Below are 27,081 nucleotides of genomic sequence, written 5' to 3' on the forward strand. Positions count from 1 at the left end.
GGCTTTGCAGTTAAAGGATCTAGGTTCTAATCCTGTGTACGCTATGTGACCTTGGACGAATAATTTCACTGCTACACAAACAGGCCGAATAACACTAACATCATCCCAGGGCAAACGTGAGAGCTGTGAAATATACATATAAAGGCTCAGACATTTAGGTTCTTCTAAAGCATTTCCTTCCTTATTCTGTCTTGCTTTTAGAGCAAGAGAGAACTAAAAAAAAATTTTTTTTTTCTTTTGAAATCAGCTGATACTGACTTGAAAGGTTTATTTTATAGAAAGGGCAGAAAGGGCAGTGTTTGGGGGTATGTTGCTGGCCCGTGGGAGTTTTGCCTGGAACCAGTCCCTTTCTCTGTGTTTGTGACTATCACAGGGAAGCCTGGAGGGCCGTTTGGCTCAAGTCACACCTTCTGGTAATTCACAGCAGTTGTCAAACACTACTGATCAGATCTGCAAATGAGCTTCTGTTGTCAGAGGAACACACTGACTGGATCACAGGAATTCTGACTCTCTGAATTACGATTAATTCATAAATCCTACAGCAATCTTGTGATGAGCGCAATTAAGTTGCTTTTGTGCTAAAAGTAGTTGTTCTGTTAAACACTGAAAAACAAAAACCAATTTCAGGAGCCCAGTTTTGCATATTTTTTTACTTTAAAAAATACATATTACCAGGAGCTTCAAAAACAGAGGAGGTCCTGAGCCTCTCCCAGGCTGTGCTTGACTTGGGGGACGTTTCCAGATCAGACCCCAGATACTAAGGGGGAGAGACATTGTGGGATAAGGGTGGGCATGGAGCTGAGTCTCCCCTCAGCGGTGGGAGAGAAGGGGCCACATAGGAGCCCTGCTCAGCTGCCCCAGGGCATTGCCCTTTCCCACTCGGGTGCCCCGAGGCCTGCTTTGTGGGGGAGACGGAGGCCTTCAGCTTCACCCTTTATTATTTAGCATAAAGTAGGAATATGGCTACATTGTGACTTGGAACAACCTCTCCTCTCCTGTGCTTTCCCAAGTCACTGTTAGAACTCTGGATGTCTACAGAGCTTCCAGCGGCCACACTGTCGATCTTGTAGAACCAGATGTCAGTCCATTGCTCATGGAGCGAATGCCCCTGCCACCCCACTGCTTCAAAAACAGGCTCCAAACCCTCATCACTTGTCACACCCACCCCAGTCACAGTTTAACCTGGCTGGTCACCAGAGAGTGCAGGACTCACCCACTAGGGTCACTGAAAGGCCACAATACTTTGGCCTTCTCTCCTCCAGGGCAGTGGGTTTGTATCAGAGATGGTGACCTGGGGTCAAACCCCGCCCCACCTCTCAGTTAGCTGGGTGACCTCAGGCGACTTGCTAGAGCTGGCCAAGTCTCCTTTGTAAAGTGGAATACTAATACCTCTTCACAGCGTTCCTAACTGAGATAATGCACGCGAAGCACTTGGCAGGTTGTGCATTCCCTAGTGAATGCTTAAATAAATAGCCACTATCATTACTAAGAGTAATATAACCCCAGTTTGGTGCATCGAGAGTAATATGTAAAAAAATCTCATCTCCAGTTATTGAATCAGAGGATAAAAGGGAAGTCAAGAAATAGAAATGGTGACCCAAGAGGCAGCACCGGCTGGAAATAGAAGTCAGGTCAAGAAGGAATTGGACAGAACAGGATCAAAACTGCCAGATGGGTTCTTAGAGGGGCTTGGAATGTTCAAGTCGCATGGAGAGTGACTCTCATATTCTCCCCCAATCTGGCTTTGTGTCCCTGCCAGTGACAAGTTGTGGGCTGGACAGACCACATGTCAGGAACACAGCCTGCCTTGTGCTTGTTTGATTTTCAGTGAATGGATAAACAGAATGAGAGAAGCCATTGACAACTTAGTTGAAGACAGAGAAATGAGGCCAGACAACAAGTAGTGGCAAAAGAAATTTGGCTGAGCAAGGAGGAACCTCTAGTTGGAAGGTGTCACACGGGAGGAGGCAGGATGTAAGCAAGACTCCCTCCCTGAGATTGCTTGTGGGGAAGGTACCACATCTGCTTGGGCTTAAGACATTATCTGGCCTGGAGAAAATTGAGAAAGTTCTCAGTTCTGCTTAAGCCACAAATGAGGCCAGACGAACATTTACATTTATTAAGGGTCACCAGCTGGGTCTTGAGTTCTCTTTCTAAACTTGTTTTTCTCCATTTCAGTCAATGGAACCATCATCTATTTAAATCCAGAATCACCTGATTCCTTCCCTTCACCTCATCCCTTCCCATTGACAGCCCCTGCCTGATGCCCGCCTCTAACCCTAAAACATTTATCACCATTTTCCCTCTGCTATCAAGACCTAGATCAAAACAACATTACCTGTCCCCTGGACTTTACAATAGCTTCCTAAGAGGTTTTCCTGCTCCTGACTTTGCCATCCTCCTTCAATTCCTTCCCTGCATGACAACAGGGTTATCTATTAAAAATAAAATCCAGGCCTTATCATGCCTCCTTAATTGGAATAAATACAAAATTCATACTATAGCCTATAGGACATGATAGACAGTGACCCAGGGTGGAGGGGTGGGCATGGTGGGGAGGAAAGAGACCCAAGGAGGTAACACGGCCTCTCAAGGAAGGAATGTTTATGTGGCATCAAAAGGGCAAGGCTCCTCTGTCCATGGAAGGATCCCAGGCAAGAATACTGGAGTGGGCTGCCAGTCCCTTCTCCAGGGGACCTTCCCTTCCACTCAGTGGCAGATACTAAATGGTCATGGGGTCAGATTATCCTGAGCAGCTGTTCCTAAAAGCCAGTCATGCTTTCAGAGCCAGTAAGTCTGTGCCTGCCTTTCCTCCGAGCCTTCTGCAGAGGGAGGTGCCAAAGGAGGCCGCATTCCCAGCTAAGACTGATTATGCTGCTTGAAAAGATGCCCCCACGGCCTCGCCCACCGGCAACTGGGAAAGGATTAGGAAACATATTTCTGGGCTGCCTCGCTGGCCTTCTCAGAACATTCTTTTGTATGAGGAAACCCAATTCCAAATCAGGACCTTGTGAATCTCACTTTACACAAGGAAGGAATCTAACATATACATTTCATCTCATTCAGTGCCATAAGAACTTTCTCACTTCATCCTTACTTTAGCTGTGTAACACAGGTGAGATTCCTTCCACTCTAAAGATAAAAAACAGATGCCCAAAGAGGTTAAGTAACTTGTCCAGAGTCACCTAGGTTGAGGTTTTAGCATATGTCCCTTATTACTCCTGGAGCTTATTTCGTACAAGCAGGTGGGTAAACTCTGGGTGCCATTCCCAAGCTATGGCCGCAGCAAAGAAGCACAGAATTCTCCCATTTAAATTCAGGCAGCATAGGCAGGTAATAAAGGGATCTGACTCTGCTTTGCAATGCGAGTAGGTGGCTTCTTAACCCTTCGGCCCTCCCTTGCTGGAAATAATCTCTAAAGAATCCCTGACTTGGTGACCTCTTCCCTCCTGATTCCCACTAAATGACTCTTCACCACATCAAGAAGCGTTCCTTTTCATCATCTCTAAATTTATCCTGGCCGCTCCAGGCCAGCTAACACTCACAAAGCTTCCTTGACCCAGGGCCGTAGGACAGAGCTGTTAGCCTTTCTGTGGGAGCTTTCAGAAGCCTCACGTCTGTGCTGGGTTCTTCTTTTAGTCCTTTTTATCTCTCAAGTTGGTGCCAGCAGCCCCCATCTCCTTCTGCTAGGTTTCTGGCTCTGAACCATGGCAGAAAAGCCCCTCCCACCTTCAACACAGCCTGACAGCCCAACACTGACATTCCCCCACCCCTACCGAGGTCTGGGGGAAAAGCTTCTCGACTCATGAGAAGGCGTAAGATGCTCTCATTGGTTTTCTCTTGAAAATCAGTGTGTCATAAGGTCCCCAAAAATAGCGCTTCTCAAACTTCGGTGTGCATGTTTCCCCTGGGAATCTTGTTAAAATGCAGATTCTGAGTAGGCAGGCCTGGGATGGGGCCTGAGATTCTGCATTTCTAACAAGTAACCGGGGTATTTGGATGCTGCTTGTCCAGCCCCCAAGACTTTTTGGGGAAGTCTCTCTGACTCTACTAAAAACTCAGGGAAAAGGACGCAGCTGCTCAAAAACTAATGCCAGTCAGGGAGGTGGAGCTGAAATCAAAGTCTAGCATTTCAGCAAAGGCTGGAATCGGGTCCATTCTGACACTACTTTTTTTTTTTTTAATTTCTTAAATTTGCTTTTCAGCCATACCATGTGGCATGTGGGATAGCTCCTGACCAGGGATCGAACCTGCCCCCTGCAATGGAAGTGCAGATTCTCAACCACTGCACTGTCAGGAAAGTCCCTTGACACTACATTTTGAGAGGCAAATTAGAGTGCACCCTGAACAGGGTGACTTAGTTGATGAAGACATCATGTTTCGAATTAATTGACTAATATTTAATAGCCTTACTTCTGCCAGGTACTGTCCTCTTTTGGCGCTTCATTAGAATTATATATTAGATAGAATGATTAGAATTCTAGAATTCTATATTAGATTATAGAATTAGTATATTAGATAATTCAATCTTCACAACAAACCCATGAGGTAGGTACATGCCAGGCAAGGTACACAGATCATCTCATTTAGTTAGTCCTCACCATAACCCATGCAGGTATGTACTATTTTTATTGCCATTTTATAGATGAGGAACTAGAGGCCCAGGCAAGTTAAGAGACTTGCCTAAGGTCTCAGTTAAATGAGTGGCAGAGCTGGGATTTGAACTCAAACAGTGTGGCTCTACAGACTGACCTTCTAATCAGGATTGGATATGTGGATCCAGAGGAGAGGTGTCTGCGTGGGGAGGAGATGGCACCCACTCCAAATGGTCCTGGGGCCATCACAAGTGGTGTGTCCAAAGGACCGAGGCCATTGGCCAGAAGGCAGACTTCAACTCTACCATATACCATTACATCAATGAGATCAACCGATTTAAAAGGGAGTGATCACCCCATTTCTGGTCATATTCAAAAGTTGGATGATGACCATGCACAAAAAGGTCTGTGGAAAGGATTCTACATTCCACAGGAGGTCAAGGAGATGACCTGTAAAGAAAGATCAGCACTCAGTGGTGTGCTGGTAAACCTGTTCATTGGGGGAAAAAAAACCAGCAACCTTGGTTTGGGGTGATGTCTTCCATGGTGTAAATACTGCCACTATAGTAAATTTTAGGGTACTAGTAGTTTGAACAACCAGCTTGCAAAAAGCTTAAACACATAACAATTAGCTCTTGTGAACTGGTAAAAGCCAGTTCCAACAGACCACTGACAGTTTCAGATTCTACCAGCACGTCCCAGAGAGGTTGTGACGAGAAAAGGTAGTTCTGATCAATTTACAAATTATTTTGGTACTTGCAAGTGTTTGCTCAAAATGGGCAGCTATCTTAAAGAGCTTATTCACATGAGCCTTTGGGGGGAAGGCTCAAGGATTTGGTTTTTAAAATAAATGCGGGTGGGTGACAAGACCGTGGTAGGTTGAATTCCTAAAATGCCCCATCTTACGTGGAGCCACTGCTGATGGCCACTGCTGATGGCCATCCATTCAGGTGATGGTCTTTGTTGTGTTTGACTTTGTTTTGAGGAAAATATTCTGGAGTAAATTTTAGTCTACTGTCGCCAAGTTGTTTTAGAGGAATTTTGTGTAAAAGAAAAGGATCATTCTGAACTTTGCAATGATCCCTTATACATTTTCTGAGAACAAAATGATCAGCTATGTGAAACGATTTTTCAATGAGGATGCCAGCATTTTATGAAAAACCAGAACTTATTAGATGAAAGCAGTTATTGAATCTTTCAAATATACTTGATCATGCACAAACCATAAGCATTTTTCTCTTAAACTGGAAATAAATCTTTATCTGTTAGAAACAAGGTAGCCAAAATATGTGAATCTGAAGAATTTTGTTGCCAATACTTAATGGCAAATATACAAACCAAAGTTGGTAAAAATGTAAAATAGCGTGAACAAAATTTGCATTATATCAGATTTGAACATCTAGTAAGATTCACATTTATACTAAGTTTTCAGCATTGTATTCTTCTGCATTCTTTTTTTTTGCTTTTATTAAAGGTTTAAAACAAACAAGTCCCATCTTAGCACAACATGTATATCAATTATACCTCAACAAAAAATAAAATACAATGTCCCCTCAACAATGTCCTACCCTAATTCCTGGAGCCTGTGAATATGATATCACCTCCTCATGATGTTATGTGATATGTTATGTTACCTTAAAATAGGGGCATTATCTAGGTGGGTCTGACCTAATCACCAGACTCCTTAAAAGCAGAAAGCTTCACTTCTGGCTGAAGAAAAAGGAAGGCAGAGGACTTCATGCATGAATCCCTTCGAAGCATAAGAAGGATACAACATGCTGCTTAATGATGGAAGGCATCCCATGAGCAGAAAAGCAGGCAGCCTCAAGGAGCAGACTAGTCTCTGGATGGCAGACAGCAAGGAAGGGGGCCCCCAGACCTAAAGCCACAAGAAATTGGATTCTGCCAGCTTCCAGAATGAGGCTGCAAGCAGACACTTCCCCAGAGTTTTCCAGACAAGAGCCCAGCCACCCACACATTGATTTCAGCCTCAGGAGACTCTGAGCAGAGAACTTGGCCATGCCATGCCTGGACTTCTGAGCTATGGAATTGTGACTTAGGTATTGTGTTACATCTCTAAGTTAATGACACATTGTTTCACAGCAACTAATATGAAAGGCTTCTTAAAATTTTATGAAGTCAGGAACTGAGCCAGATGATCTCTTGGAACTGTCTCGCAGTGTCTATTTTGTAACTACTTTGTCCTGATGTAGAGCCACTGCTAGGCTCCACAGCGCCTTTATGCAAAACTGAGAAAAGATACAGCCTTGGAGATACACAGCTTGGCAAGAAGAAAGCTCCTTCCTCCAGCTTCCAGAGCAGTAGGTCATGTCAGACAGCTGAACTTGGTGTGGAGAGAAGGGTCTTTATGCAGTGCACAGGCTGTACAAGTATACATGGCAGCCTCGCTTGGCAGACTCTTGCCTGACTGACTGTTCCACACACATGCTTGAACGAACAAGAATATGGGACACGTGAAGGCAGAGACATGGATTTCACTGAATAACTTTCTGCAGCCTGGGGAGTGGCCAGATAGGTGGGAGGATGAGCAGGCAGGGAGGTACAGAGTGGGAGGGAAAGGTGTTTGGGTGTGTAAGGAGGCGCATGCACAGGATTTCTGCTGCTTTGGCATCTATGCTGGACCCTTCTGATGAGCCTGCTGCTGTGTGCAGCTTTTACATACTTTTGACTAGTTGGGCTGATCAGAGAAAACCTGTAAGCATGGGTGGCTTCCCCTAGGCAAAATGTAGAAGCGTTCTGTCTCCACTGACAGTTAAGACCGGACCGCTGGGCAAGTCGACGGGCGCACACCCACGTCTGAAGACTTCACATGCATCCTGTCCGTTTGGGACTGTCTGGGCTCATCGCTGGGTACCATAACTCATGGCCGATTCCTTCCCTTTCCTAATCCCCTGCTTTCCCCAGACCTGAAGAACTTCTTACCTGGGGCTAAAGGGAAAAAGACATCTGGAATGACTGCATGACTATGAACTGAAGGCTTTAGGGTATGTTTAGAGCCAGAATTGTGCCAAAAGCCCCAGCAGGACCACTCATTCTGCTTCCCATAGGTCAGGACAAAGTGAGAAAATCTTTTAATGTTTTAAAAATATGGTCTTCTAAATAAGCACCCTTTCTTTTTTTCCCTTTGTGTTTTCTCTTTATTATAACTCAAGTAAAATATTCTCAAAGATTCATATGGTATTAAAGCATACAGAGCAAAACACAGAACTTCCTCTTTTCTTCCTCCATCCTTTTCACTTCTTGCTCCTTAGTCAGCAGTCTGTCTGCATTTCTGGTAGACACCCTTTCTTTGGAAGGCTGTCATGCCTCACAGGGCAGCCCTACAGGGAAGAAAAGATTATAGATTTTTATCTCTCTAACTTTTCATAGAGGATATAGACTGGACCCTTCATTCCAGGAATTAGATGTTCTCTGGAATATCTATCCCTCCACACACTCATCCATCCGTCCACCCACCCATCAATATGACCACATACTGATCAAAAGCATGTTCCTGCCCTCAAGAGGCTCATAGTCTGGTGGTGTGAACATGCACAGAAGGTATCCTTTTTCCCCTGACCAATGCTTTTATGGCATTTCCATGGCAAAGCAGGTAATATTAAGCTCTAGGAGACACTTCTCAGTGGAGGCATCAGATTGCACTCCCCAAGCAGTGCAAATCTGTTTTGCTTTGAGCATGCCACAAACGTCAAGGAGGCTCCTAAGCTTGGCTATGTCTCATGGCCACCATGCCAAGATAAAAGTCTATGTGTTCACATGAGGGAAAGAGCTCCTCCACTGTCTAGCTGCAATGTCTCTGCTGGGAGAAGAGTGTTCTTCAAGCCGCAATAAAGATTTCTCCCCCTCTGCTGCCCTATGGTAGGGAGTGTTTCATGCTCTTGACTGTGTGTGTGTGCGCATGCTAGTGAAACTATCTATGATGGGGAGGGGAAGGGTTAGGTACAACCCACTGTACATTGGAGGGAGAATCTGGCCTTCTTGAAAGAAGTCTCTGCAGGAGTCTTACTTAGTTACGCACAAAGGGAAATTCAATTTCCAATCCCCACTGGTCTCACGTGTGGGTCTCAGTTCCATATGTGACTCAGTTATTTACAGCCCTATTTGGGTCCCAAGTGTGCCCTGACTCACCCTAAGAAAGTAGAATGGAGAGGAGGACAACTCACAGCTGTAATTCTCTTCCTCTTCTAAGTCAACAGGAGAGGGTAAAAAGAGAAAAAAAAAAAAAAAAGAAGAAAGAAACCCATCAATGATCTGGGAATAAACCATTTCTGTGCCTTGAAATTGATAAATTTCTTTCTTGGAAAGGCAGTGAGAATAATCTATAAAATCATTTTATTTAACAGTGTGTCTCTTCCAGCTCCAAAGAGAACAAGTGACCGATTCATAGCTTTGGAGACGCTGGGTCTTTCTGTCTTCTTTTCTCTCTCTGCTGGGGATCTCTCTCTCTCTTTTTTTTTTTTTCAGGACAATTTTGACTCAAGCAGAAAGGAGGGAAGTTCGTACTTTACAGATGTGAAAATTCAGGTCCAAGGAAAACCTTCTAATAGGAAGAGAGAGGAGCTTGTTCCTCAGGACCTGAGTTAAACACAGTCAAAGCTTCACTTTCCACCTCACATCCCTGTCCACTGCAGCACTCAAAAAGCCCATCCTTCTGGTGGATAATTTTTAGAGATCCCAGTGAAGAGCAAGTTCAGGAAAGATTACTGTCCCAGGTCTGGGCAGAGAAACTCCTTCAATTAGGGACTTAACAAAATGGAAGGTGAGCTGCTGGTCCTACTAGAGTTTTCATGACTGATTTAATCCAGAACTAAACTAAGGCTGAGCTGTAGCATTCCATCCATTCACGTAGATGTCCATGGGACTGCAGGCCCTGGGGCTCTGTGATGCAGCGGCCCTGGGTGAGAGGAGAGCATCCAGGTTGGGTGTCAACTGTTGGGTCCATTTTGGGTGAATTGTGTTGTGGATTCCAAAGGGGTTGTCAGAAATTTCTGCCTATGAGAGTTTTCTTTTCTAAAGATGAACTGACTTTATTTTATTTTGGCCTTGCAGCATGCAGAATCTTAGTTTCCAGATCAGGGATCGAACCCATGCTCCCTGAAGTGGAGTGCAGAGTCCTAACTACTGGACCCCCAGGGAATTCCCTGTCTTTGAGATTTCTAGATGACCTGTTTTCCTGTTCAGAGTTCTTCCCTTCTACTACCAGCCAAACAGAAAATTCTTGTCTTGCATCACCTAGAGATAAACTGGAGCTCAGATTGTCAAAGGGTTGGAGTGGGCAGGGCTGAATCCTGGCCCCTGCTGGGTGCAGGAGTGCTAAGTGCCGTACCCTCTGCTTCAATGTCAAGACCTAGCCTCCAGCTACTCGGTGATCTTGGCAGGAAGACAGGAGGCCAGCTTCTTGGGCAATAGAGTCTAAAATCTGCAGCTGAGATTGTCACAGGGTGAGGAGAATGGACATCCTATTTGCTCTGTGATAAAGGTCTGAAGTTTTGCTCACGATCAATGGAAGAGGCTGTTACAGAATAGAGTAACAGGTCCATAGCCAGGACCAGGGTGAGGCAAGCAAGTAAAAGGTGCAAAACCTAAGGGGTCCACCAGGCAACTTCAGTGATCAAGGTAAGTAATATTTTAATGCAACATTAAAAAAAGAATTAAGTTTTAAAAATTCATAATGAATACCAAATTTTTAAATAAAGACAGGAGCCACCCTGCGTGTGTATGACTCACTGCACCCTCATCCTGACCCACTCCAGGGGTCATTTGGTGACTTGTGTTAACAGAGAGGATGTTAGCCTTGGAAGCAAAAGATCGGAGTTTGTATTCAGCTCTTGCTTCTCATTCAATGCCTTCTCCTAAGGCACTCACCCTCTCTGAGCTTAAATGAGAGAACAGGAGCCCTTATCTCTCTCTCAGGATTTTTGTGGATAGTGATATAAGCCAAAAAGTACAACCCTTGTTTTTGGAAATAACAGGTTTCGGTCAAGCACGTCTCTGTGTGTGTAAAGTGTAGGGCTCCTACTTCATCCTCCAAAACTAACCCCTTAGGCCTCTCAGGAAGGCTCCCAACTTTCTCAGCCATTTAGAGTCCATCCCTTCATCACTGCTGCCCACCTCACCTATCCTCATGCAGCAAGGTAAGTCCCCACCCTCTGAAGGCAGGTTCGATCTCCATTTCGGACTTCGTAATTTTAGACAAAAGGGAGAAGACTGGGGAGGGCAGAATGTCCTCTCTGAAGGCACTGCCTTTGAACTGTCCTCTGGATGGTGGCAGCCAGTTCTTTGTGGCCCTTGCCCTTATCAGGGATGGCCCAGTTCTCGTCACTGGTACTCTGTGCAAACCACTGTCACTTCTGGCCAGGACCCTTGTGATAGCCACTTAAGTCAACCCGATTCCTGCTTCCATCCCTTTTGCCGAAGTAAGAGTCCATTCTCTTCTCAACAGCAAGGGGGCTTTAAAAAATTCTTCATGAAAATCATAATGTGCCACTCCTGTACTTTAAACCCTCAGTGGATTCCCAGTGCACTGAGAATAAAATTAAACTGCCTATGATTCATGCCAATGTATGGCAAAAACCATCACAATATTGTAAAGTAATTATCCTCCAATTAAAATAAGCACATAAATTTTAAAACAACCAAAAAATTAAAAAAAAAATCAACCCAGCATAACTGAGCCCATAAGTTCTGAAACTTCAGCATGTTCAGAATCATTAAGAGGGCTTGATGAAATACTCAAAACTCTGGGCCCCATCCCCATCGTTTCCAATTCTAGAGGTCTGGGTAGGGGCTGAGAATTTGCATTTCAGACAAGTTTCCATGGACACTGATGCTACAGGCTCCTGAACGACCGTGAGGACCTGAGCGGGTCTGCAGAGCTCAGTCTGGCTTACCCTCAACTTGTGCCATACCACGCCTCCTCCATCCACTCTGTCCAAGCTCTACTAGTTTTCTTTCCATTTTCTCAAATGCATCCACCTCAACCCTGCTTTAGTGCCTTTTCACTAAATTCTTTCCTAAGCCTGGGACCTTCCAGATTCTTATCATCAGGGCCTTTTTAAATGTTTCAATTCACCTGTTACTTCTTTGTCCACCCATTCTTATTGACTCTAACTACTTCCCATCAGATCACCCTGTTTTGTTTCTATCTTGTTAGTACATCAAGGCTGTATATTGTCACCCTGCTTATTTAACTTCCATGCAGAGTACATCACGAGAAACGCCGGGCTGGAGGAAGCACAAACTGGAATCAAGATTGCTGGGAGAAATATCAATATGCAGATGACACCACCCTTATGGCAGAAAGTGAAGAGGAACTAAAAAGCCTCTTGATGAAAGTGAAAGAGGAGAGTGAAAAAGTTGGCTTAAAGCTCAACATTCTGAAAACTAAGATCATGGCATCGGTCCCATCACTTCATGGGAAACAGATGGGAAACAATGGAAACAGTGGCTGACTTTATTTTTCTGGGCTCCAAAATCACTGCAGATGGTGATTGCAGCCATGAAATTAAAAGATGCTTACTCCTTGGAAGGAAAGTTATGACCAACCTAGACAGCATATTAAAAAGCAGAGACATTACTTTGCCAACAAAGGTCCATCTAGTCAAGGCTATGGTTTTTCCTGTGGTCATGTATGGATGTGAGAGTTGGACTATAAAGAAACCTGAGAATTGAAGAATTGATGCTTTTGAACTGTGGCGTTGGAGAAGACTCCTGAGAGTCTCTTGGACTGCAAGGAGATCCAACCAGTCCATCCTAAAGGAGATCAGTCCTGGGTGTTCGTTGGAAGGACTGATGTTGAAACTGAAACTCCAATACTTTGGCCACCTGATGGGGAGAGCTGACTCATTTGGAAAGACCCTGATGCTGGGAAAGATTGAGGGCAGGAGGAGAAGGGGACGACAGAGGATGAGATGGTTGGATGGCATCACGATGGACATGGGTTTGGGTGGACTCTGGGAGTTGGTGTTGGACAAGGAGGCCTGGCGTGCTGTGGTTCATGGGGTCGCAAAGAGTTGGACATGACTGAGCTACTGAACTGAACTGAACTGAATATATTTGTTTTGTCTTCAGACAATCTGTTCCCCCACTAGAATATAAGTTCCATGACAGCAGAAGCTGTGACAGTCTTATTGACCAGTGCCCCAACAGCCTCTGGCACTTAGGCCCCCAGTCTGTACCTGTTCAACAAATAATGAGTGAAACTACTAAGTGGTGGTGCCAGGGTTTGACCTGGGGACTGACTGCAGAGCCTGCACTAACTCTCAACAAGTGATTATGCTGGAGGCTGCGCTGAGGCAGACCTGAGCGGGCCTCTCCGACATCACTTCTGCCTATATTCTCCCTTCGGAGCATTGTTATGGGGCTTCTCTTATGAAATGATCTTTACTCTCTCCCCTTTACCTTCCCAAACAAATCTAAACTCCTTTGCCCTTTAAAACATACATGAAAGGAGTCCCCTTGGCTAGAACCTGGCTCCAGTGCCACTTCCTGAATTCAGTCATGCCTTTAGCAGAATGTTAATATGCTACACTCTTCCTTCCTGTGACCCATACCATGAAGACAACTTTCTATTCTGGACAGGAGTCTGATCCCTGGGTTGGGAAGATCCCCTGGAGTAGGGAATGGCTACCTGCTCCAGTATTCTTGCCTGGAGAACCCCACGGACAGAGGAGTCTGGCAGGCTACAGTCCAGGGAGTCACAAAGAGTCAGACACGACTGAGCACAGCACATTATGTTCCTCCCTGTGACTTGTGCTGTGAAAACAACATTCCGTTCTGTCATTTAGTGGTGAAGAGCTTGAGCCCAAGGTCAGAGATACCTGGACTCAGTACTTAAAGAGTTTTAAGACTTTTCTCCCAAGGCAATAGAAATAAAAGGAAAAAAAAATGAACAAATCGGACTCAATGAAACTTAAAATCTTTTGCAAAGCAAAGGAAACCTTAAAAACAAAAGACAACCAATGCATTTGGAGAAAATATTTGTAACTGACAAAGGCTTAATTTCCAAAATATTACAAACAGTTCATACAGTTCATACAGTTCAAACAATCCAATCAAAAAAATTGGCATAAGACCTAAATAGACATTTCTCCAAAGGAGACATCCAGATGGCCAGTGGGCACATGAAAAGATGATCAACGTTGTTAATTATTGGAGAAATGCAAATCAAAACTACAATGAGGTATCACCTCGCACAGGTCAGAATGGCTGTCATTTAAAGTTTACAAATAACAAATGCTAGAGATGGTTTGGAGAAAAGGGAACCCTCCTACACTGTTGGTTGGGATGTAAATTGGTGGAGCCACCGTAGAAAACAGCATGGAGGTTTCTCAAAAAATTAAAAATAGAGTTGCCATAAGATTCAGAAATCTCATCCCTGGGCATATATCCAGACAAAACTATAATTCAAAAAGATACACGCACCCCAATGTGTATAGCAGTTCTATTTACAATAGCCAAGACACGGTAGCAACTTAAACGTCCACCGACAGATGAATGAATAAAGACGTGGTGTGTGTGTATTTATATATACACAATAGATACAAAGGAATACTACTCAGCCATGAATGGAATGAAATAATATCATTTGCAGCAACATGAATGGACCTAGAGATTATTAAACTAAGTGAAGTAAGTCAGAAAGACAAATGACATGACATCACTTATATGTGGAATTTAAAACATGACACAAATGGTATATACCTGTGGTGGATTCATGTTGATGTATGGCTAAACCAATACAATATTGTAAAGTAATTAACCTCCAACTAAAATAAATAAATTTATTTTAAAAAATTAAAAAATATATGACACAAATGAACTTATTTATGAAACAGAAACAGACTCACAGACAGAAAACAAAGTGAGTATGGGAGGGATAAACTAGGAATTTGGGCTTAGCAGATACAAGCTATTATATATATAATAGACAAATAACAAGGTGCTACAGTATAGCAAAGGGAACTATATTCAATAGCCTATAATAAACCATAATGGGAAAAATATGAAAAAGAATATATATGCATATATAAGGGTATATATCCTTTTTCATGTTTTTTCCACATATATATATATATCTGAATCACTTTGTTGTACACTAGAAACTAATTATAATACTGTAAATAAACTATACTTCAATAAAAACAAAAATTACAATAAAAAAGATAAAGCAAAATTAACCTATGCAGGGGAGAAAAAGAGTTTTAGGACTTTGGGCAAATGGCTTAATCTTTATGAGCTTTGATTTTCTTATCTGAAGATGGGTACAATAATAAAACCTACCTCATAGGGGTTTTGAGAGGATTAAATAAGGCAATGCAAGTAAAATTCATAGTATACGAACTGGCATATAATAAGCAGTCATAGATTTCACTTGATTTGATGATGGTCTATCGTTATGCAACTAACAGGGGGATCATTCCTTCTGGAATATGGTCAGAAGAGGGTGAGATGATTGGGAGTTTGACAAGTGCTGGTCTGGAACCAGGCAGCACATTTTCTGCACTCCGTGGTCTGGCCTGAGGAAGAATTACAAGGGGGTGTGTATGCCCAGAGTGGGCTAGAATCTCCTCAGCATCTTTCCTCAGTTTCTATCACTGCATATGGACCTTAGCCTGTCTTAGGAAGTCTGTTGGGAAACGAGGATCATCCTTCCCCTGAACCTGCTGCTGAAATGTTAGCCCCAGGCCTCTCAGAAGGTACGTATGAGTATGTGTTAATTGCTCAGTTGTGTCCAACTCTTTGCAACCCCATGGACTGTAGCCTGCAAGACTTCTCTGTCCATGGAATTCTCCAGGCAAGAATACTGGAGTGGGTTGCCACTTCTTTCTCCAGGGGATCTTCCCAAGTCTCCTGCATTGCAGGCAGATTCTTTACCATGTGAGCAACTTGGGAAGCCCCAAAGTGTCTGTAGCTCAAGGCAACATTCTAGTTTCCTATATCTAAGTCCTTTACCTGGGGTTTGCTTCTGACCGGAGGAAGGACACCTTTTGCTGCCATGATGGGCCGGGCAGGCAAAGGTAACGTTTCCTATTATCAGAAGGTAACCTTCCCTATTATCAGAAGGTAACCTTCCCTATGCATAGGTCAGGAAGCAAGTTAGAACTGGACATGGAACAACAGATTGGTTCCAAATAGGAAAAGGAGTACGGCAAGGCTGTGTATTGTCACCCTGCTTATTTAACTTCCATGCAGAGTACATCATGAGAAACGCTGGACTGGAAGAAACACAAGCTGGAATCAAGATTGCCGGGAGAAATATCAATAACCTCAGATATGCAGATGACACCACCCTTATGGCAGAAAGTGAAGAGGAACTAAAGAGCCTCTTGATGAAAGTGAAAGAGGAGAGTGAAAAAGTTGGCCTAAAACTCAACATTCAGAAAATTAAGATCATGGCATCTGGTCCCATCACTTCATGGCAAATAGATGGGGAAACAATGGAAACAGTGGCAGACTTTATTTTTCTGGGCTCCAAAATCACTGCAGATGGTGACTGCAGCCATGAAATTAAAAGATGCTTACTCCTTGGAAGGAAAGTTATGAGCAACCTAGATATCATGTTAAAAAGCAGAGATATTACTTTGCCAAAAAAGGTCTGTCTAGTCCAGGCTATGGTCTTTCCTGTGGTCATGTATGGATGTGAGAGTTGGACTGTGAAGAAAGCTGAGTGCCGAAGAATTGATGCTTTTGAACTGTGGTGTTGGAGAAGACTTTTGAGAGTCCCTTGGACTGCAAGGAGATCCACCCAGTCCATCCTAAAAGAGATCAGTCCTGGGTGTTCATTGGAAGGACTGATGCTGAAGCTGAACCTCCAATACTTTGGCCACCTGATGTGAAGAGTTAACTCATTGGAAAAGACCCTGATGCTGGGAGAGGTTGGGGGCAGGAGAAGAAGGAGATGACAGAGGATGAGATGGCTGGATGGCATCACTGATTCAATGGACATGAGTCTGGGTGAACTCCAGGAGTTGGTGATGGACAGCGAGGCCTGGTGTGCTGGAATTCACGGGGTGGCAAAGATTTGGACACGACTGAGCGACCGAACTGAACTGAGCTGAACCTTCCCTATTATCCAACCCTGCTCTTGGTTCTCTCCTGGGGTGGGAGCTGAGGGTGATTGCAGAGGTGGTTCATTTGCATAGTTTAATCCCATATTTTAACCAGTCAGAGAAGGGCCTTCAAGGGTCCTGGTTGATTTCCCGGGGGAACGTGAAGAGGCAATGGTGCCAATTTGTCCTTGGAAGAGCAGTTCTCCATGGGAAGTCAAGCAGAGGAGGCAGCATTTGAATTCACTTCCTTCGAGCCCGATCCTGGATGTTCCACTCGACAGAGGTGCACCCCTCCCCAACCCATCCACAGCTTTCACTGTTCCCAGGGGTGCAACAGTCTGATTTCACGATTAGTCGAAATTAGTGCCAATTCCTGGAGCTCGTTTCCTGGCCCGCCCTCACTTCCAAGACGCGCCTGCTCCCTTGCTCTGTCGGCCTGGCAGGGTGAGGCGGGCGGGTGGGGAGAAGAGTCCATTTTCCCTTCCTAACACATCTACCCGCCCTTCCTCCAATCGTCACCTCTCCCCACTTTTCAGGACCATAAGGTTTGCAGACAATGCTCATTTCCAGCACAACGTTTGAATCTTCCCGTCCTAGTGGTGGAAATAAAATGAGCTTGGGAGAACCTAAGTTCACAGGAGCGGGGCGGGGAGGGCGGAGGCGGGCAGCTGACAGGAGTCAGCCCAGCATGCCCGTGGAACCCTCAGTTAACAACATGCTTGTTTATACTGCACATCTGTGAGCTGCTGACTTCCCGAAGATGTTCAGGGCGTGCGCAGTCAGGCAGAGTCATTCACCTGAAACGGGAGGCGGTGACACTCTGGGTGATAAAAGAAAACCTCGCGACGATGACAGTCATATAATACTCTTTGAAACGCTACATCTGCCTGGAGGGCCTTTTAATCAAGGATTTCAAAGCACATTTTCTAGCTCTTGCCCATTCATGTGCACCACATCCCTGGAAAAGAGCCTGAAGGTAGGTAGCAGAGTGCTATAAATAAACTAGTGTATCATTATCTTTGATGCGAGCACTACGTATTTAGACAGCATTACTCTGAAGACCTAAAGGGCTCCACGTACGTTTCATTATCCAACTCTAATTCATTCATACAGCAGGCCCCGTATTTGCTGCCTTGCAGGTAGTTTGGAAAAGCTTTGGATCCATAGAAACTCACGACTTTCTAATGCCTTCTCCCTCCTCTCCTGCACCTGCTTAATGCAGGACACTTCCCAATTCTGCTCCTGGTAGCCCTAAGGAGCCAGTACCATAGCTTCACTTGCCTTGCTTACATTAACACACACATAATGCCAGTGACACCAAGGGCTGTAAGAAGACATAATGCATTTCCATCGGATTTCTTCTGGGTCTAAGGGGCAGGGATTTGAAAGCTTCATTTATACAGCTATCAGACAGACTTCATGATTTTTACGATGAGACAGGACACGGTACATTGATCATGTAAGCTCATGGTTGAAGCTAAGTTATTAGTACACCACCTTGAAAATGGACATCACCTTGAAAACTGACCAAGTGAACGTTTTTCATTTGTAACAGCGTCTGTATCTCCCTTATACTGATACCATCAGGGAGGTGATGTACTTCTGTTACATACTTATACATGTCGCAGTTGGAAAGAATCAAGAGTGTAATTATTTCCTTATTTGTCTTTTCCACTGTACTAAGCTCTACAAGGGCTGGGGCTGTATTTGTTTTAATTGTCTCTGTATCTCCAGAGTCAACCACAAGTGAGATGCTTATAAAAATATCCGTTGAATGAATGGGTGAGTGATGGCATGAATCACAGTGAGCATTTTCTGGTTTAGGGCTTCTAATCATGCCCTTTCTGTACAGGTTTAAGTTCTGTTTTAGGGAATCAAAACAGCTTCCGCTCCCACTCCACTCCATCATGTGCCCTGGGTCACTCTCACCATTGTCTCCCTCTTCATCCTCCTCCGGCCTCAAGGAACACACAGGGGCTGCAGGTAGAAGCCACATCCTTCCCTCTCCTCCCTGCCCCTCACCCTACAAATAGACTGAACCTCATCCAATGACATAGTTGAGTTCTGGACTCAGCTTATTTATATGATTATCTCAAAAAGCCCAGTGTCCCCAGAAGTCTCTCGCCTGCATCTAATATATGGTATGGCGGGAAAAAACACATAAAGTCTAGGGTCCCAGAGACAAGAGTTAAAAATTTGAGCGCAAATGCTTACGGCTATGTGAACTTGGCCAAGTTCCTGACCTCTTTGAGTTTCCGTGTCTTCTGTAGTAACATGGAGGTGACACCATCCATATGGAGGGGGAGGGGTGTGGGGGTCAAATGCTAAGACACAGGCAGCAGGGTCAGGGGATGGCCGTTCCCCTCCCTTCCTTCTATCCTCCACCCTTCCTGGACTCATCCTGCCTCCCGGCTGCTGCTCACCCTTTGGCTGCTCCTAGTTGTCACCCCCTAGGTTTCAGGCTCTGTGCTGGAAGTATTGAGACTCAAGACTATATTTAGATGCCTCAGCTCTTTTATTTTTTACACCACTGTGTTGCTATGGTGATGGTGGGGGAGGAAGCAGGGAGGACAGCCTGAAAGGAAAGATGAAGCTGTCGGGAAGATCTGTGAGTCTGGCTGGAAGGGGGACTCTCGCATTGAGCTGATGCCTGCCAGGACCCCCACCTGTGCACCCCATCAGGAGGTGCTGCAGGGAAATGGGAGGAGTCACTGCCTAGGAAATGCTCGTAAGAGGAGATAAAACTAGCTGTTGAAAACTGCTCTCTCCACTGACCCAGCCCCAGCCTTAGCTCCTGGAGCCTTCCTCAAATGATTTCTCTATCAGTTGAGTCAGGAGGCAGCTGATGGGGTTGGTGGAGGAATGGCATTAGTGATGTTGGGCTTGGAACATGCTCAGACCAGACTCCTTCCCGGTGAGGAATGTCCCTTTTCCTGTTGCTGAATTTTGGGAAATTCTTGTCCTCAGCTCTGAGGGGTTTGGAGGAAGAAACAAGAGAATCCAAGGGAGCCCCACTATAGCCCAGGCTCACACATCATGGATTCAGCCCATAAGGAAAACCAAAGTCACACAAGGGCAGAAAGGAAGAGAAGGATTTTATTCACATGCAGAACTCCATATACTGACTGGATTTGAACGTGGGCATGGCAGGCTCCAAGATGGTGCAAAACCTGCACTGCAGAGGGATCAAGCATCCCTAAAGCTGTTAATCACACATTGTCTCGCTGGATCCTCAAAATGGCCTGGTGAGGTAGGATTATCTTTACAGGAGGTTGACACAGAGAGGTTGGCAACTTGCCCAACGGTTGATAAATGGCAGCTGATAAATGGCAGAACAGGGATTTGAACCCAGGCCACCTGGACTCCAGACAGTTGGTAAGCCATGGGTTCTATGGAACCTGTCATCAGGATCCAGATGAGGCCAGAGCCACTCTCTGATCTTGGTGGGGTCATCATTGTGTCTAACATGCAGATGGCCACCCAAGGACGTGGAGCAGAGAAGCCAGTTCTGACTCCATGATGGAACTGTTTCTTTGACCTCTTTTTTGCTGCTTTTGTTATTATAATCACACAGAATGGTTTGCCTCAGAGAATCTTGCCCCTCTGCCTGACTGTTAAAGTGCCTTTGTTCAGAACCCTGTCCACCTGTGGATGGCAGGAAGGAAGAAATGAACACATCTCCTGCCTGAGGCTTGCCATTCTAGGAGATGTTTGCAAGATAAATGGCCTTTTCACTTTGCTTCCTTGCCTATCCCCATCTCTGATCTATAAAAGAACCTGGCATCCAGACCCCATAAGATGGTTATTTTGAGGTGCTAGGCTGCCATCCTCTTGGTCAGTTGCTTTCTGAATAAAGTTGTTTTCCGTGCTTCAGCACCTCATCTCTCGGATTCATTGACCTGTTGTGCAGCGAGTGGAGCCAGCTTGCCTTGCTAACAGAAGCTCTGGGTGAGGCAGAGAGGAAGGGTACTGTTCTCAAAAGCACAGAAAAGAGGTTGATCAGATGAAAAATCCTAAAGGAGTATGTGAGAGTTGGGTTGAAAATACATTTGTTGGCCAAGCACAAAGTCTGGAGAAATCCACTGAAAGATGAATGCTCGATTGCTCATTTACTGAAGTGCTGGGAGAACTATATGACAAAGACAGAAGTTCTGATGATGCTGTTGAGGAGATAGTCAGGGTTGGACTGAGATTTTCACCTCTCTTCCATTCTGAAGACCTTTTGATGGCCCCTCCCCTATAGCTTCCTCTAGGCCGAACATCATGCCTAATACTGATAATTCATTAGCCCTCCCCAGAACTTCATGAGATACTATTAGCATTTGCAGTCTGCAAGTGAGGAAATTGAATCTGTTAGGAGTTAAGTAATTTTGTCCAAGATTATCCAGGCAGTAAGTGGTCTAACGCCAGGTTCTATTTGCACCCTAACCCACAAAATAAATATAAGAAGCCCAATTAGGTCCTCATGATAGGATTTTTTTTAAAATTCTTTTCCTTCTTGGTTTTTTCTTTAAAGTGATAAGATTTTTTTTTAAAATCTCAAATTATTTCAATTTTGCCCTAATTTTGGGGGAGATGATTCTACTTAGCTGATGCTTTTGGGTGATGCAGTACTAGGTAAATGAAAGTACATCTCCAAGAGGGTTCTTTTCCCGATTTTTCTCCCTTGCTGTTTTCCTGCTCTTATAGCAGATTACATCGTAAAGTCTTCTCTATTTAAAAAAAAAAAACACCAACAAAAGACTGTAACATTTATTATGTAAGTTCTAGGTTCTAGCCTAGGAACTTGTTTTCAGGGTCCAGATGAGGCCACCACCACTGTCTGACCTTAAGAGTGCAGAGGTCCCATCTCCTCCAGAGAATTATGGGGTTAGCTATTGGGCATCCCGGGCAACCCTGGTAGCTCAGGGGTAAAGAATCCACTTGCAATGAAGGAGATGCAGGTTCGATTCCCTGGAGAGGGAAATGGCAATCCACTCCAGTATTCTTGCCTGGGAAATCCCATGGACAGGGGCCTGGAAGACTGCAGTCCATGGGGTCACAAAAGAGTCGGACATGACTGAGGGACTGAACAACAACAAGAGCGGTCTATTTCCTCTCTCCCTGGGTTCCCAGGTTGCACTAGTGGTAAAGAACCTGCCTGCCAATACAGGAGACACTGGAGGTACAGGTTCAATCCCTGGGTTGGGAAGATCCCTTGGAGAAGGGCATGGCCAACCCACTCCAGTATTCTTGGCTAGAAAATCCCATGGACAGAGAAGCCTGGTGGGCTATAGTCCACAGGATCTCAACGAGTCGAACACAACTGAAGCAACTTACCATGCATGAAGAGAAAAAAATCCTATTGGAAAGGCAGCTGGCAAATGTCTTATAAGTTTTTGAGAGAAAGAGAAAGAGGAGCCCAAATTAACTATATCACCAGTGGTAGACAGCTGACCACGTTTGGTGTTCCTAGTTGTCTATGCCATGCTAAGTCCTATCAGTTGTGTCTGACTCTTTGCAACCCCATGGATTGTCGCCCACCAGGCTCCTCTGTCTATGGGATTTTCCAGGCAAAAATTCTGGAGTGGGTTGCCATGCCCTCCTCCAGGGGATCTTCCCAGCCCAGGAACTGAGCTCACATTTCTTACGTTTCCTGCATTGGCAGGCAGGCTCTTTACCACTGGTACCACGTGGGGAATGCTGACAAAGCTTTGTATTTGCAGTGGGCACTTTCATTTAGAGAGTTATTTCAGTTAAGCCTCACAACAGCCCAGTGAGGTCCATGCAGTTATAGTCACACATCTGAGTTATAACTCACACATGTGAGTTATACTCACATTACATTTGAGGTGTGTGGCAACTGAGAACTGGGGCTTAGTTGTGTTGGAATGAGCCCAAGGTCACACAGCTGGCAAATGGTACTTATGTCTGGTAAATGGGTTAGGCTCACGTCTTCAGAAACAAGGTCATACCCTTTTCAATACCCTCTTTTTCTTCTCCCATCCAAGTACTAACCAGACTCAACCCCATTAAGCTTCTGAGATCAGACGAGATCATGTGTGTTCAGGGTACCTATTGTTGACTCATGTTGTTACATGGCAGAAACCAACACAATATTGTAAAGCAATTATTTCTCAATTAAAAAGAAAGAAAGAATAAAAAATACCCTATTCTTCCTCTCAGCCTATAGGCTTGACTCAGTCCATACCTAGGCATTCTGAAGGTAACAGAAGCAGTTCTGATGAGGGTCCATCTCCATGAACTGGGTATATTACAATACAGGAAAGAAGAGCAGAGTCTTGCAATTAGACTGGCCTAAGTTTGAGTTACAGCTCTGCCACTCACAACCAGATAACAGTGGGCAACACAGCTGTTTAAAAAAGGACAGCATGAAGATTAAGTGTAATCTTCTCCTGCAAATTGATTGGCACAAATTCCTCAAAATGTACTCAATGTTATTGATTATTGACAGCAACAGTGGCATTAACCACTGGATTTGTTTTAACTAAATGATCCTGAATAAGACCATATCATTTTGGTTATCATCCAAGATGGCAGTGGGATCCCATACAGTCAGGCATTTTCTCTATGTCACAAACTTCCCTATCCTGTTTCAAAAATGTGGCTGTACACTATGGAGAACAGTGTAGAGATTCCTTAAAAAACTGGAAATAGAACTGCCATACGACCCAGCAATCCCACAGCTGGGCATACACACCAAGGAAACCAGAATGGAAAGAGACATGTGTACCCCAATGTTCATCACAGCACTGTTTTATAATAGCCAGGACATGGAAGCAACCTAGATGTCCACCAGCAGACAAATAGATAAGAAAGCTGTGGTACATATGCACAATGGAATATTACTCAGCCATTAAAAAGAATGCATTTGAATCAGTTCTAATGAGGTGGATGAAACTGGAGCCTATTATACAGAGTGAAGTAAGAAAAACACCAATACAATATATTAATGCATATATATGGAATTTAGAAAGATGGTAACAATGACCCTATATGTGAGACAACAAAAGAGACACAGATATAAAGAACAGTCTTTTGGACTCTGGGAGAAGGAGAGGGTGGGACGATTTGAAAGGGTAGCGTGGAAACGTGTATATTATCATACGTGAAGCGGATCGCAGGTCCAGGTTCAATGCATGAGACAGGGTGCTCAGGGCTGGTGCACTGGGATGACTCTGAGGGATGGGATGGGGAGGGAGGTGGGAGGGGGGTTCAGGATGGGGAACACATGTACACCCATGGCTGATTCATGTCGATGTTGGCAAAAACCACTACAATATTGTAAAGTAATTAGCCTCCAATTAAAATAAACAAATTAATTAAAAAAATAAAAGTAAATAAAATTAAAAAACCAAAAATATGGCTGTACAGTTTTGGGGTTTTGTGCCATACCCCCCATTAAGAGTAGTTTCAATGCTGTTGTCATCAACCTTCCTGGGGCTTAAGGATAGAAATCCCGTGGGTAGGTGGTTTTCTCTTCTTTTCGAGTTGCTGGTCATTATTCAGCCAAGCTTAACACATTTCTGCCTTTTCTTTTCCCCCTCACGCTCTGTCTAGTCCGGTTTCTGAAGAGGTAAACTTGTCATTGAAGCGATCAGAGAGAACACTTAGCATTTTCCTCACACACACATGCTTTCAAAGTACTTTTCCATTTTTCTCCAGCGTTCAGTCTCTAGAGGGAAAGTGGTGTCCAGGAGCGTGGTATTAAGAGAGGAGAACACGAATATTTCTGGAATTGCCAATGCCTTAGGGGAACTCAGAAAATATCCACTGAGAGAGAGGAGAAATAGCGTTGGGGAAAGAAATTAGGGCCTCACCTCACGTCACAAAACTGGATTGCGGGGTCTGAAGAGCCTTAGGTCTCTTGATTTCTAGAATTTTAAAGGCACTTGAAATTCTTTTTTTAACCGCCCCCCCCCCCCAAAATGGATTCTTTCCTGGTTTATTGCTGCTCTGGTTCACTGTAATGCAGTGGGATTTTTCCCTTGATTTTTCTAAAAAATCTGGTTTCTTTTATTGGAGTGTAATTGCTTTACAATGTCGTGTTAGTTTCTGCTGTACAGTGAAGTGAGTGAGCTATGTGTATACATACATCCCCTCGCTCTTGGACCTGGCTCCCCTGTACCCTCCCATCCCACCCCTGTAGGTCGTCACAGAACACTGAACTGAGCTTCCTTTGCCTTATAGCAGGTTCCTGCTAGCCATCTATTTTACACACAGTAGTGTGTGTATATATATAGACGTGGTATATATATTCAAACCTAATCTCCCGATTCATCCCATGTCTGCACCTCCATTCTCAACATTTGCATCTCTATTCCTGCCTTGTAAGTTGACAAGAGAGTCACAGAGCGGTGGAAGTGTCAGGCACAATGAAGGAGGAAGAAGATGCCTGGGATGTCATCACATGCTGTCTATAAGGCCAGGGAAGGAGAGACAGAGCGTGTCATCCAGGAGGGATGAGAAAAGGTGAGTACCTTCCTGGATTTCAGAAATTCAATGCCGTTTCTAATGGTTATCGAATGCCTATGGTCAAAGTAAATGGCTTTAGGGGCTGAAGGAGTTACAAACATGAGTAAGATCTTTACTTCAAGGAGCTTGGCATGACACAGATTGTAAATGTTGAGAAAGAGCGACCTAGAAACCCTCATGGCCGAATTTCCAGCTTACAGATTCATGTCTGTGATGGTTTCTCTTGAGCTCTAGTGTTGGGGAGGGGAGAAGATGGGCCCTCATTTTCCATGCGCACGAAAACAAAACATAACACACACACACAAAACCATCTAGTGATGATAATGGTAATACGAAAGCACATACAGGGACTTCCCTGGTGGTCCAGCGGTTAAGATTCCACCTCGCAATGCAGGGGACAAGGTTTTGATCCCTGGTCAGGGATCTAAGATTCCATACTCCAAGGAGCAACTAAGCCCACGTGTCATGACTAAAGAGTCCATGCTCTGCAATGAAAGATCCCATGTGCAGCAGATTGATAAATAAATATTGTAAAAAATGAAATAAAACATGTACAAGCAAATCTTAATGTTCTCTTCTACGTATTCTCAGGTTCTTTCGGTGTTGATACTGAAGGGGAAATACGGACTTGATTTTTCCTGGATAGCAGTGTCTTCAGTATATGTTGATGACTGTTTAGTGCTTGTGATGCCCCTGAAGCCTTTCTCTCACCTTTAACCTACCCGCTGCCCCACCTGCTCTGATCCACACTGACAGAGATCTGATAATATGCCCAATACTGTGCCCAGTACAGCATCTCGAAAACATCAGGCGTCATTGTAAGATGCTATGCTACACAGAGATGAATGAAACTGTTTCTCTGCTCTTTAAGAATTCACAGTCCAATGGGGAAGGCAGATAGGCAAAGAAATATTTACATTGCACACAGTGTGATTTATGAAACTGGGAAACACCTCAAAAACTTTGGAGTTTTTATATGTCCTTTACCACACATCACAAAATAGTAACAGCTAATACTTACATATCATTTAATATGCTCCAGGGACTATTTCAAGCACTTTATGTATATCAACTTGTTAAACCTCCACAACCCAACTGGGTAGAAATCATTGTTTTATTTATTGTCTATTTTTAGCGATAATAAAGCTGAGGCACAGGGAGGTTAAGTCACTTGCCTAAGGTCACACAGCTTAAACGACAGCTTCAGAATGTGAACTGAGGTAGTCTAAGTCCGCAGTCCACATCCTTAACGACCAGACTATACTGACCTCTCAAATGAGATGGTAAAAAATTGCTTTTCAGTGAACCAGAAGAGATTACAGCCTGTCGTCCACTGTCACCTGCAGGCCTCTCTGGCTACTTTACAGCCTGCATTTACCAATTTCTTGAATGTTCCTATGTGCCAGACACTGTGCTAGGTGCTGTCAACACATCTCATTCAACCACTGTTACAGCTCAATGAGCTAGGTACTAGTGCCATGCCCTGTCATGAACTGAACATTTGTGTTGCCCTAAAATTCTGGAGTTTCAGGAAAGTAGGATAAGTGTTTCTAGTTCCCTCACTCTCGGAAGGTGCTTGTATAGCTTTTTTTTTTTTTTAATGCTTTTTATTGTGGTAAAAGTCACATAATATAAAACATACTGTTTTAACCATATTTAACTATACAGCTCAGTTCAGTTCAGTCGCTCAGTCGTGTCCAATCTTTGCGACCCCAACTGAGCAACTGAACTAAACTGAACTGAACTGTAGCACACCAGGCTTCCCTGTCCATCACCAACTCCCAGAGCTTGCTCAAACTCATGATCATCAAGCCAGTGATGCCATCCAACCATCTCATCCTCTGTCGTCCCCTTCACTCTTTCCCAGCATCAGGGTCTTTTCCAATGAGTCAGCTCTTCGCATCAGGCGGCCAAATTATCGGAGTTCCAGCTTCAGCATC

The 27,081-nt window shown here is 44.3% G+C and overlaps 1 protein-coding gene across 6 annotated transcripts in view; it reads right to left on the reverse strand.

The window, feature by feature from the left end:
- SLC8A3 (solute carrier family 8 member A3) overlaps nucleotides 1-27,081 on the reverse strand; it is a 166,781-nt gene that overhangs the window by 25,368 nt on the left and 114,332 nt on the right. The window lies entirely within an intron of this gene.

This window comes from Ovis aries, chromosome 7 (assembly GCF_016772045.2).
Source record: "Ovis aries strain OAR_USU_Benz2616 breed Rambouillet chromosome 7, ARS-UI_Ramb_v3.0, whole genome shotgun sequence".
Taxonomy (NCBI): Eukaryota; Metazoa; Chordata; class Mammalia; order Artiodactyla; family Bovidae; genus Ovis; species Ovis aries.